This window comes from Sander vitreus, chromosome 9, assembly GCF_031162955.1.
Source record: "Sander vitreus isolate 19-12246 chromosome 9, sanVit1, whole genome shotgun sequence".
Taxonomy (NCBI): Eukaryota; Metazoa; Chordata; class Actinopteri; order Perciformes; family Percidae; genus Sander; species Sander vitreus.
The window spans coordinates 22,974,353-22,985,050 of NC_135863.1; positions in this window are offsets into that span (position 1 = coordinate 22,974,353).

Sequence of the window (10,698 nt, forward strand, 5' to 3'; positions counted from 1 at the left end):
ACAAAATGACAAAATGCTGCTTTACGGGGTTATGTGACCATTTCTTGGCTAGTGGTTTACCTGTTTCCAGTCTTTTTGCTTAGCTGGCTCCAGCTAAATATTTACTGTGCAGATATGAGAGTGATATCAATCTTTCAACTCTTGGCAAGAAAGCCAATAAGAGAGTATTTCCCAAAATGTCAAACTATTCCTTTGAAGAGGCCTAGTGGTTTCACCAGACCAAGCTCAATCTTTTAAGATTGAACATTAGTCTGGGGAGTCTGCTCTGTATTTTCTACTGCACAAGAGGCGTGAGCAACGGGCATAGTTCAAATGACTCAACTGGATTGGATTGTATGCAATTGGATAGTCCTTCAACCAATCAGACCAATGATCCAGGTGACGTAGCAGCGACAGCGTCATCAACGGGTTGCTGCGATTCGGTGGCCGCCATGTTGTATATAAACAAAAAGCTGCTTGCTCGCTTCTCTTTTGTCATCGTGTTAAACCCGCCAATAGCGCACCAGGTGGATAAGCCAGTTTGTGATTGGTCCCCACAGATTTGTAACGGGAGCAGGATAGATAAATGTGCAGGTTTCCAGCCTGAGCTGCTGGGCGAAATCAAATCGGCGGCAGATCAGGCTGGGTTTACCCAGTCTACCTCTAAGTGATTTCGAAGACAAAATTAAGCGGTTGTTAAATGATTATCGGGGTAGGAAATCATAAAAAACAAGAAATTCTGCCTCACAAACATTCAAATAAAACAATCTGAGAAGGGAAAATAAGTCTTGAACAAGAAAACTGGGACGAGGGGACACAAGTGGACTTGGCTTGGCTTCATATTCAGGGTTCACACGCAGAAAAGGATTATGAGGTTTTTCATAGGACAGGTAGTCTTGCATTGCCAGACCTTCCACAGCACTGCGGAGGAGGGTCTGGCTAGTCTGAGCATTCCGGGATGGGAGAAAAACGTGCTCTGGTTTATTGGCATTTCTTTAAACCAATCACAATCAACATGGGTGGTGCTAAGCGCCTAGTCGTGCAACAGAAAACTCTGATTGGACAGATAGTCTAGCTAGCTGTCTGGATTTACCCTGCAGAGATCTGAGGAGCAGTTAGTCCTCATAAATCGACTAGAGTTTAAAATTCCAACACAAGGAAAGCTTAAAGCTACATTGTGTAAGAATTTCTCCCATCTAGCATGAAATTGTATATGACAACCAACTGAATATTACTTTCTAGCCCCTCCCATTCCAAGCGCATTTTAACTTCAACGATGGCCGTATTATTCCAAGAAGTACGACTTCATCCGTGAGCGTTCCTTCCAGTGTAATAATAGTTTTACGTTATTTTGGTACCATTTCATTGCTAACATCAGCTATCAGGTTCCCAAACATATGCAAGCGTTAGTAAAGTATCAGTGCTATCGTTATTCTGTATATTGTACGAGATTCTAAGGCAATGTTTACAGCGTAGGAGAGAAGCAACGGAGGTTTGTGTTTTTAATATATTTCTCTGAGCAGTATGAACAATCATGTCAATGAAACCTAAATTAGCTCTTAGTATTTCCATCGTTTACACGCAGCTGTTCTAGCTGTAGCTAGTCTGTGTTACAACTCCATTACGTGAGTTGTCTGCCAGGGAAATCACAACACATATGATTACATTTATGTTACAAGGTAGACAATCCTTTTTCATCATTGACGCGAGGAAAAGTATTCTAGACGTCGTTCTAGCGTTATGAACAACCATGCTATAGTTAGCCAAGCAACTATAAAACTTTGAATTTACACAAATAGGCAGAATTACCTGTCGATAAGAAAGCAGGAAACTTCGGCGTCCCTTTTAAAATCCTTGCTCCCCTCTTTCCATCTTGGAAAAGCCACTCCAATATTAACTTTGGTCTTGTTGCTTTGCCTGTCACGTTGTCGTTTTAATTCTCTTTTTAACTTCCTTGGCAACTCCGTTATCTTCTCCCTCTCCCTGGCATTCGCCACGGTGCAACTGAGTTTAAAAGCGCGAAAGGCGGAGGTATGGCCCTCTTTGGCTAATCTCTTTGGCTAATGTATTTTAAAGATGGAGGCACAACATGGCAGCCGTCATTCGAGCGATTCGCTCGTATGTATTCTGAATGATTCTGAATGGCAGAGACGCGTAGGAGAATACTTTAATTAGTTGGTGGAAGTAATTACACATGAAAGTATATATTTTTTTTGCTAAGAATCAACTAAAAAAATTACCTAATGGAGCTTTAAGGTAACGGACATCCGGCCGAAAAGTGGGACATCCAGCGGAATTTCCGGAACAATCCAGGAAGTGGAACGTCGTGGATGTAGACTATAGGACAGGTAACCACAGTGTAAGCTAATAATATGAAACCTTAAAACCTTTTTTAACAACACTAAGAGTCTACAGCCATGGCACAGTGGTGCTTTGAGCTGAATGCTAATGTCATCAGCATGCTAACATGCTCACAATTACATGCTAATGTTTAGCAGGTGTAATGTTTACCATGTTCACCATCTTAGTTTAGCATGTTAGCATGCCAACATTTTGTAACTATTACCTTGAAACACAAAGTACAGCTGATGGGAATGTCATTAGTTTTCCAGGTGACCCAATGGTGGTGCTAGACGAAAAGATCCCCTGGATCACAAAAGTTAATACAAATCATCCTAAGGGGGGGCATGAAGGGCTGTACAAAATGTCATGGCAACCCACGTAATAGTGGTTGAGATATTTCAGTAGACGGACTGACAGACAGGCATTAGCCTACCATCCTTACATAAAACTGTGAGAACATTACTGCTTTTACACTGACAGCCCTTTGTACAGCTTTTCATATAATTTCAGAGCTGCTGTGGTCAGGCATGTACGACGGAGCATTAGGGCCACATCAAAGGAAAAGAAATAAGGAAGAAGATATTTTTTTAATTTATTTTGCATTTCGAGAATGAAGTCGAAATGTTGAGAATAAATGGCATTAGGGCCACATCAAAGGAAAAGAAATAAGGAAGAAGATATTTTTTAAATTTATTTTGCATTTCGAGAATGAAGTCGAAATGTCGAGAATAAAGTCAACACGACGAGAATAAAGTTGAACTATACCATTTCAAGAATAATGTCGAAATGTCGAGATTAAAGTTGAAATGACGAGAATAAATTCAACTCCTTTATCACTTAATCACATTAGAGCGACTGTCCGCCATGCCAGCTGCCATGTAGGCAGCACCATAGATATGGGTTACATCCTTGGAGTGCTGCGCTCGCCTGAGCGCCACTCCTTCAGGATCAAACAAGTTGATCAATTGTCTTATTGTGTATTGTGATACAACATATCCTCTCTGTATTGCACGTAGGTGTAACCATCGATACCCTTGCATCTGTCCATTACAAGCTATTTCAGTTTGCAGGAATACGGCCACCTCTTCCAAGTTTGTGTGGTTTCTCCTTCTGAACAGACGCAATTTTCGGCACAATCTCTTCAAAGTCCTAATACTTATCACCATACTGTGTTTATGCGCTAAAAGAGAAAGAGTTCATGCATTTTGTAGAATACTATAGGTAAAGTTAGTAGTTCGGTTTATTCTCAAAAGTCCGACTTGATTCTTGAAATAGGCTATCAAGTTTTTTCTCGACACGTCGACTTTATTCTCGACATTTCAACTTTATTCTCGAAAAAGATATTTCAACTTTATTCTCGTCATGTTGACTTTATTCATGACATTTCGACTTTATTCTCGACATTTTGACTTTATTCTCAAAATGCTAAATAAATAAAACATCTTCCTCCTTAATTTTTTTCCCTTGATGTGACCCTAATGCTCCGTCGTAGGCATGGACATCTATCTTCAGTTTGATGCATCATTATTGAAGAAAAGCTCTACCGAGTACAGAGCAGCCTGGAGGAAAATGAGCTTATTTTGATCAGTGTCACTTTCTGTTGGCCTGTCTGCTCCCTCTGTCATGGGTTTGCTGTCTAAATGGCCCTGCTGGATCGTATTCACGGATAACTTCCACAGCAAAGCCTGGCGATCAGAATCATTAATGTAACTTTCCTCCCTGAGATGCGTGTGTATATCCATGTGCACATGTGTGTGACTTTATACTGTTGTGTGTATCACAAATAGCCTATACATGTTATTTTTTGCATTAGAGGTCTTGTGTTGTATGTGCAGTACATGGGTAGCCTGTGTTATACTTGTCTACATGGATGTTCCCTGCCTTTGTGACAGTGTTCCCATGAGTGTGTGTGCATGTGAGAGTGAGCCACATCTTTATTTTTTAATAAGGGTGCACGCAGTGTCGGCTGTCAACCGCCAGACAGCTGGCCTGATCCCCAACCTGAGGGGAGGGCCAACTCTTGTGCCATCAGAGGTGTCACTCACCTTCGCTTCACACCCATCACATTGCATCGTTTAGCTTCTCTTCAAAGACATCCCTGGACTAAATAATGACAAGTAGAAGTTTTTCTCTGTCCCTTTCTCTTCTTCTTCCATGTGTAGCTATAACTTCTCTTTCCGTTTCTCTCCTTATGGCTCAGTATAGTCGTAACTCTTCTCCCATCTGGCTACGCTATCTATCCACTAAGTCCGAGGCTCTTTTTTCTCAGCACATAAACTCCATCATTCTAATGTAATTGAACCAAGAGTACGATCCACTATCAGTCACCCTGACTGCCTCTATACTCAATGGTGTGTGTGTGTATGTGTGTGTGCATGCTCTGTGGAGGGAGAAGATTAAACATAAAAACACAGCGTGTGAATTGGACGTTTTATTTATTGCCTATAATGCTTCAGTATTCAGAAAACTGATCTGAAATTGGTTGAAAATAGGATAATGTTTCTTTTGTGAAGTGCTGTGCATGGGGAATTTACTTTAAACATAACTCCACATAACATGGACTTATCTTTTTAAAGATTATGTTTTGGGCATTTTTAGGCCTTTATTGACAGGACAGCTAAAGAAATGAAAGGGGAGAGAGAGGGGGAATGACATGCAGCAAAGGACAGCAGGTCGGACTTGAACCCAGGCCCACTGCGTCGAGGAGTAAACCTCTATATATGGGCGCCCGCTCTACCAGCTGAGCTATCCGGGCGGGAGTTGGGCTGGGAACCGGAGGGTCTCTGGTTCAAGTCCAAATATGAACCAAAGTACGGAGTGTGGATTGGTAGCTGGAGAGATGCTAATTCACCTCCTGGGCATTGCCAAGGTGCTCTTGAGCAAGGCACCGTACCCCCCAACCATTACGCTGGTCCAGCACTGTCAGCCCATTTACTCTAACATCTCTCTATTTGTGCATGAATAGGTTCTGAGCATGTGTGTGTATTTCAGGCCTGTGTGTAGTGATGTAAATTGTAATTTCCCCACTGAGGATCAATAAAAAGAAAATGTGTTAGTCCATCTCTTAATATTTTATGACTTTTATGAGCATTAATCTAACTCATTTCTACTGAAGACGTACCTCATTAAAAATGGAAAACATATACTTGAATTTCTGAAGAAGGCTTAATAGTTTCTTAAAACATCTGTACTGGACACTGTAGTAAACGCTTTTAGTGAACATTACTCAAACAGGAATAAATAGTACATTTTTGGGGACTATGTTTTGATGTGGAGGAATACACATTTGGAGCTCTAGAGAGTATTTACGGCAGCAGGACGATGTATGTCAAAATAAACTATAGTGTCCCTATTCATTGTAATGAAGAAACAAGTCCACTAGTATAGTGCAACAGTGTGGCCCATTGATGTGTTTTTAGCCATACAGGTGGCACGCCTCTAGAGATGGTAATGATAATTTAGCTGTACTTTGTGTTTTGTGCTAATTAGAAATCAGCATTAAGATGGTGAACATGGTCAACATTATAACTGCTTCAACATCAGCAGGTTAGCTTTGTCATCGTAAGTAAATTAGCATGCCAACTTTATCTCAATGCACCGCTGTGCCAGAGTACAGCCTCACAGAGCCACTCTGGCTGTAGACTCTTAGACTAGTTTTGGACAACAAAAAAAGATCTATGGCATAGAGAAATGAGCTAAATCGGACTTAGTGAAATTTAGTTAGTAGGACAAGAAGACATTTTTTAAAAAGCACCAGGCGTTGATGGCTGTTGGTTCTGCTGTATCAGCAGAGCTGATTTGCACGTTAGTGGAGTAAAAGGCAGGATTGGTAATGTTGAAAAGCTAGCAAGATTTGAAAGTAGCATCTCCCCGAGGCTCCATCTAACCCCTCCCCCTGCCCTCGGGGCTCCGCCTAGCTGTTTCTGCAACCTTTTTAGTCGCCGCTTTTCCAGCTTCCGTCTTTCTTTTCTTTGCCTGTTTAGCAGGGTGGACGGTTGGGCCGCGTTTTTACAGGATTACAGCAACTGCAGATGACAGATCTTTTTCACTCCTTTTTCAGAGCCCATAACTTATGTATTGCTGTCGGCAAGAGCACAAGTTCATGTATGTGGAATGGATCTCAAGACAGAAAACTACTTCATGCGTTAGTGTTACAGTATGTCTGTGTGATAAAACGTCAGACACAAAGGTCAAACACACTGTACATGCCCTGAGCACATCACTGTGCTGTCTTGCTCATGACAGACAGCTCCGGTAACAGGATGCCACTCACTCCCTCTGACTCATGGCCTTTTGCCCCCGTCACCAGGCCCAAACTCAACCCCAGGCTTTGATGAGGCTGCGGCACGCTACACTCTGTCTCCTGCTCATGTCACCTCCAGCTTCTGATGGGAGGAGAGGAGCCATTTGCTAGAAAATGATAGTGGGGCGAGTTCATGTCTTTTGGACTACAGTAGTCTGTCACTGAGCTGGTAATGAAGAAATCAGCCCATAGTGAAAAGATATGAGTGGTGACTGCACTGGCAAGCAAAGGGAGCAGAGGAGCAACAAGACAGAGTAAAGCCCCCTGCACGCTGCTTGCGTGGCATGAGCATGTCAGCTGTGTGGCGTGTCCGTTTTTATTTTGGCTCCCATGTTAACAGGTTAGAGCTTGCACACTGCCTGCGTGACACGCATGTCAATGCCAAAAACGCGTGCATGCTAGAAATAGGACCGACGCCTATTTTTCACGCGACACGCAAACGTGTTGGAAGCGTTTCCAGGCAAAATAGAACATGAAAAGATGTTTATATGTCATTTTGACACAAATACATTTAATACATGACATTTTGATGTTTGAAAGTCTCTAGGTTTTGACATAAATGCAGATATAAATGTAATTTAAAACAATTAGAAACAAGAAATATTGCACCTTTTAATATAGAATGAAATATTCTGTAACCTATTTTGCCGTCAATACTGCCGATGTCTTTGCTGTAATCAAATCAGTATATATTTATGTTTATGGGAAACATACATGTGTACAGAGAAGGCTAGCAGCAGTAGCGCCGCATCAGACATGTTTCTGGTGTGCAAAGACATAGAAAACACCACACAACTGACACGCAACAGAAACGCCACGCTCACGCCACGCAGCAAGTGTGCAGGGGGCCTAAAGGCTTCTCCAATCTACCCTCTGATACGATACTGACCCCTGTCGGATAGGAGGGAAAATGCTGTGTGGTTGGCATCAGTCTAAGTGTGCCATGTCCTCTGTTGGCAGAGGGAGGGTGTGTATCTGTCCAGTGGAAGCCAGGGAATTATGCTATAGGGCAAACTCACTGAAACAAACTGGACTAAACAACTCTTCTACTTTGTCATGTTGATGATTAAAGGCGAACCCCATCTTGTGTGTGTCTCAGAGTTCCTGCTGTGGTGTGTGCCATTTATGCGTGTCTTGTCTGGGGACGGACTGGTTTTGTTCGTCCCAAGCCATCAGGTTCAGTTTCTGTCACTCAAAAGTCATCCATCATCAGATTTCCATCTCAAGGCACGTACACATGAGAAGAGCAATACACACGCCTGCCAGACATCAAATCTAAGCAGCCTGTTGACCTCCAAAGCAGAACCTTAGAAATCCATCAGGTGACATTTCACTTCCCTGCAACAGAATCTGCAGACTAACGCAAATCTGAATGATCTCTCTTTACCTCTCAAATGACCTCGTCAGGTTTAACATTCACATTTAACACATCTCTTGCGGTCTCTTTCTTTCTGTTTTATCCGTTGTTATATCTGTCTTTGATCAATGGTCAAATCTATGTGGGTAACACATATGTGTGATTAGTGTGTTTCTATTGAGTTGTGGTTATAGTTTCAGTTTTACTTTACACACTTAACCGTGCATGCCCACCCTCCTGACCCAACACCCTGCAGCACACAGCCACCTACACTCAACACTTAGCATACTGTACATATTATATCTCAGTAACAGATTAATATGATTCACTGCCCAATCGCTTGCATCCATGTCAATTAGGAACAATAAACAAAGCCAGACAGCAATGAAAATGTGCTCGCTGTGGCAGAAGGGAAGTAATCTGATCGATGCAAATATAATCTGATGTATCTGAATGCTAAAATAACTTTGTTATATTTCAGAAATTGTCAATTTCTATAACAATGTCTGGACCACATGCACCTTGGATATGCGCACACACACACACACACACACACACACACACACACACACACACACAGGCCTGGCTCTCTCAGCTCAGAATGTTGTGCCATCAGAGTCAGAGCTACTGTCTCACTGTGTAATTGCATAACCTGTAAAGACATTCTAAATAATGCATGGTCAGACTAGACATGCGTAGCCTGACGGAAAACCTTACCTCAACAATTCGCTTTGTCTGACCAAAGACTGGACACTCCAGAGACAAGACTGGAGAACTGTGTGTGTGTGTGTGTGTGTGTGTGTGTGTGTGTGTGTGTGTGTGTGTGTGTGGACTGATGATGTAACAAACAACAAACTTTCACAATTACATTTTCACTTTGAGTCATGCTGAGGAAGGCAATGCGAGACTATGCCGAGTGAAATAGTGACTGGTATCAGGTAGTAGGAAAAATCCTGACACCAAAGTCACTTCAACATTTCAGGCATAGATTATAAACTGACAGAATAACATTACAGGTGCTGGTCATATAATTAGAATATCATGAAAAAGTTGATTTATGTCAGTAATTCCATTCAAAAAGTGAAACTTGTATAATGTATACATTCATTCCACACAGACTGATATATTTCAAGTGTTTATTTCTTTTAATTTTGATGATTATAGCTGACAACTGATGAAAATCCCAAATTCAGTATCTCAGAAAATTAGAATATTGTGACAAGGTTCAATATTGAAGACACCTGGTGCCACACTCTAATCAGATAATTAACTCAAAACACCTGCAAAGGCCTTTAAATGGTCCCTCAGTCTAGTTCTGTAGGCTACACAATCATGGGGAAGACTGATGACTGGACAGCTGTCCAAAAGACGACCATTGACACCTTGCACAAGAAGGGCAAGACACAAAAGGTCATTGCTAAAGAGGCTGACTGTTCACAGAGCTCTGTGTCCAAGCACATTAATAGAGAGGCGAAGGGAAGGAAAAGATGTGGTAGAAAAAAAGTGTACAAGCAATAGGGATAACCGCACCCTGGGGAGGATTGTGAATCAAAACCCATTCAAAAATGTGGGGGAGTGGACAAAGAGTGGACTGCAGCTGGAGTCAGTGCTTCAAGAACCACCACACACAGACGTATGCAAGACATGGTTTCAGCTGTCGCATTCCTTGTGTCAAGCCACTCTTGAACAAGACACAGCGTCAGAAGCGTCTCGCCTGGGCTAAAGACAAAAAGGACTGGACTGCTGCTGAGTGGTCCACAGTTATGTTCTCTGATGAAAGTACATTTTGCATTTCCTTTGGAAATCAAGGTCCCAGAGTCTGGAGGAAGAGAGGAGAGACACAGAATCCACGTTGCTTGAAGTCCAGTGTAAAGTTTCCAGTCAGTGATGGTTTGGGGTGCCATGTCATCTGCTGGTGTTGGTCCACTGTGTTTTCTGAGGTCCAGGGTCAACGCAGCCGTCTACCAGGAAGTTTTAGAGCACTTCATGCTTCCTGCTGCTGACCAACTTTGAGATGCAGATTTCATTTTCCAACAGGACTTGGCACCTGCACACAGTGCTAAAGCTACCAGTACCTGGTTTAAGGACCATGGTATCCCTGTTCTTAATTGGCCAGCAAACTTGCCTGACCTTAACCCTATAGAAAATCTATGGGGTATTGTGAAGAGGATGATGCGATGCGCCAGACCCAACAATGCAGAAGAGCTGAAGGCCACTATCAGAGCAACCTGGGCTCTCATAACACCTGAGCAGTGCCACAGACTGATCGACTCCATGCCACGCCGCATTGCTGCAGTAATTCAGGCAAAAGGAGCCCCAACTAAGTACTGAGTGCTGTACATGCTCATACTTTTCATGTTCATACTTTTCAGTTGGCCAACATTTCTAAAAATCCTTTTTTGTATTGGTCTTAAGTAATATTCAAATTTTCGGAGATACTAAATTTGGGATTTTCATTAGTTGTCAGTTATAATCATCACAATTAAAAGAAATGAACATTTGAAATATATCACTCTGTGTGTGATGAATGAATATAATATACAAATTTCACTTTTTCAATGGAATTGCAGACATAAATCAACTTTTTCATGATATTCTAATTATATGACCAGCACCTGTATGTTTTAGCTCTGTGGTGCACTGCATGGAGGTGCACTGCCTTGTATCAACCTGTTGGCACTGCTGCTTTAAAAGGAAGGTCAGGAGCAGCCAAGTC